The following is a 3514-nucleotide window of genomic DNA, read 5'->3' as shown; positions in this document are numbered from 1 at the left end:
AAATAGTGTTTCCGGCAATAACAGTGATGTAAACTAGCAAGAACAGTAAAACAGTTTTAAATAGTTCTTTTGATCACTTTGCAATTGAAAGTCAGATATTTGTAAGAATTCATTACCATTTAACTTACAGAGAGGAGCCATTCTGGGAGACAGAGTCAAAATGAAACAAAAGAGACATTCATACCCTACAAGAAACCACCAAAAGTGTGAAAAGCAAAACTGGAATGATTAAGTTCTGGAGGAGCGAATCTCCTATAGGTATGCCCCGAAGTGCTACTTAAAGATAGAATAACTTCCTTTCTATGTGCGTGGTATTTTTCAACAACTGAAATGATAAAACAATTGGAGTATGACCTAAATGACTCATGTTGCTTCCTGTCCCAGGAGCAAAGACTTGGTAGTGTAGCTAAGACTCTCTTCAAAAAGAGTGCGTAGACCATCCCATATTCAAATTATTTAGTCTCACTCCTTTCTGTGAGCTTAGAAGGGAAAAGGGATGCCTTGTGTGTCTGCGTGTGTTTAAGTGTGCATATCTCACATTCTTATAAATTTGAGTAAATTTGTAATAAAAATGTAATGAATTGATAGAAAAATGTAAATAGTAAGTAACCAGAATCTGTGAGAAGCTAACTAAGAATAGAAAGACGAGACAATATGAAGACCATAGGAGGAATACTTTTTTCCTAGCAATTTGTCAGTATTCATTCATTTGAGCAATATGTATTGAACAGCTACTACAAGCTAGATATCGATGATAAAAAATATATGACATAGCCCATTGTTAAAGGAGCTCCCAGTCTAGAAGAGGGTTACAAGGAGACAGATTATAGTGATGTGCAATAAAGTGTTGTTGTTGTTTCAAGAAGTCTTTGTAGGTTACTGAGTATATATGCAACCAGAATTACATACCTATGTTCACCATAAGTATTTCACCATGTTCACTGGCTGTACTTTTAGCAATGGGCCCAACAGAAAACTACCCAAATGCCCATCAGCAGCTGAATGGGGAAAGAAACTGTGGTTGTCTTCACATAGTGAAATACCATACAGCAGTGAAAATAAACATTCTGTAATCACACGTAACAATACAGAGGGATCTCACAAACATGATATTGAGCGGAAAAAGCCAGCCATCAAAAGGCACATACTGTATGATTCCATGTACCTGAAATTTAAAACCAGGCCAAACTAGCCTTCGCAGTTGGAGACCAGTACAATAGTTACCCTTCGAGGGGTGGGTATAGTGACTGGGCAGAGGAGGACCTCTGGGAGACTGAGAAAGTTCTGTTCCTTATTCCGGGTGCTGCTTATACACAAGTGCAACAAGTCCCTTTAGTTTGTGAAAATTCATTTAGCAATACACTTTATAATACATGCACTTTTCTATATGTGTGCTGTCCTTCAATAAAATGTATAAGGAAAAAAATTCACCCTTTCATAGAGTGGGTGGGCCAATGAGGAAGGATTCATTAGTTGATCTTACAATGGGGAGCTTAAGAAAAGCTTCCTGGAGGAGGTTATGCCAGCCTTGTGTTCACTAGTAAGTCTGTCTTAGCCTTGAGGATGAATGCAGGAAGGTGTTCAGAGAGGGCGGAAGTGAAAAGCAAACCCCGAGTAACCGGAACCAGCCCGAGCACTGGGGAACTGTAAGGGAAGTGTTGCAAATCACAGTGGTCAGGAGAGAAGGGCCTTTTACTGAAATGTCTTTATCATAGAAGCTTTTCTCCCTCTTGCTCACCAGTGTGAACTTGGGAGCCGGAGATAGTGAGGACGAGATGACATTTGTATTCTAGGAAGCTCCATGGGACAGCAGGGCAGTGGGTGGGTGGCAACAGGCATGACTGAAGGCTGAGAGAATCTTCTGTGTTGTCCAGGCCAGAGACATGGAGGCCTGACCCACTGGGTTATGGGGAGGGAGAGGAGGAGAGAACACTAAGAGACAGCAAGAGCTGCTGTAGAAGAAAAATGAGAAAGAACATCAGAGAGTGAGGAGAAGAATGAAAGGAGGGGTATTTTTAAAGCTTCCAGTAAAACACATTTAAAAATACAGTCTGTTCAGCTGTCTATAAAAGCGGCTTCACTGAATTCTTAAGAAGGACAGAATCAGTCATCAAAGGGATGCCCCGATTTCTCTCTAAAATAGGGCTTCTTAACTTGGGATAGAATTTGCGGGACTTGTAAACTGGGATGGGAAATCTTTTTATTTTTCTTTTCATTAACCTCTAACTAAAATTTAGCATATCCTTTGGCCATGCATGTAGGCAACAATTGCAGCACCTATGACTTAGTAACCAATCAAAATCAGATATTTTCATATCATATTACAAGTAATGCCAATCTCTCAATATATTGATTACATTCATCACTAACTTGAAATTATGGCATTTGTTAAGTCTGCTGCTGGATCTTATTATTTCTTTTGCTCTTGAACCTGCAATTTGGACAGGGCTTGGTGGGCTGTCTTGTCTTGGCTCCAGGCAATGTCAGAGACCTCAGATGGATGACCCAAACGACTAGGGGATCCTTAAGCATTTCTGTTTCTCTGTTTATCTCAGCAGTCTCCTAGCCTGTCCATGTTGTCTGTTCAAGTGAGCTCTCCATCATGGTGGCCTCTTTGTAGTGGGACTTCTTACATAGTGGCTCACAGCTCCAAAGTGCTCAGAGAATAAGGAGGAAGCTGCCAGGCCTTTTCTGACCTAGCTGGCCTTAGAAGTTACAGAATGTCACTTCTGCCACATTCTACTGGTCAAGCAAATCTCTTCCTAAGGTCATCTTAGATACAAGGGAAGGCGACATAGACCCCACCTCTCTCTCAATGGGGGAAGTGCCAAAGAATCTGTGGACACAATGACTATATCACAGATTTGTAATGTTGTTTTATTATAGGAGTTGTAAAACACTATTCTGAGAAGAGATTCATAAACTTTATCAGACTGGCACAAGGGTCCATGATGGAGAACCTCTTCTCCAAAATGGCCCTCTGATTATAAGTGTCCTCCTCTATCCACTCCCCACAGCCTTAGTCTTGGCCTAGGTTCCCATCCTCTCTTGCTGGACCACTGAAATAACATCCTTATTGGCTTCTGCCATTGGGCTCTTTCATCTCAAATCCTTCCTCCAGTCTATCCTTTCTTAAGCCCAGATCCATCCATGCAGTCAATAAATGAAATGTCCTGTATGGCCAAATGTAAAATGATCTCATGTTTTTCTAACAAAGAGGCCCAAATACCTTTGTGTCTACATTGAAATTTTAAGTCTAGAATATTAGATGTGGGTTGGGCTGCAGGGCTACGGGAGCTAGAGAATCATGCAGTTGTTGGGAGGGCCTCAGTTCCTCACTCACAGTGGCTGGAGGCCTCCCTCACTCAATCAGTACATGGATCTCTCCATAGGGCAGCTCCCAACATGGCAGTCAGCTTCCCCCAGACAGAATAATCTAAGAGAAAGTAAGAGACCGAGCAACCAGATGCCCGCAGTGCATTATGACCTAGCCTCCAGAGTCACACACCATCAT

Source organism: Pteropus alecto, unplaced genomic scaffold (genome assembly GCF_000325575.1).
Source record: "Pteropus alecto unplaced genomic scaffold, ASM32557v1 scaffold28, whole genome shotgun sequence".
NCBI lineage: Eukaryota > Metazoa > Chordata > Mammalia > Chiroptera > Pteropodidae > Pteropus > Pteropus alecto.
This window is presented reverse-complemented; position numbering follows the sequence as displayed.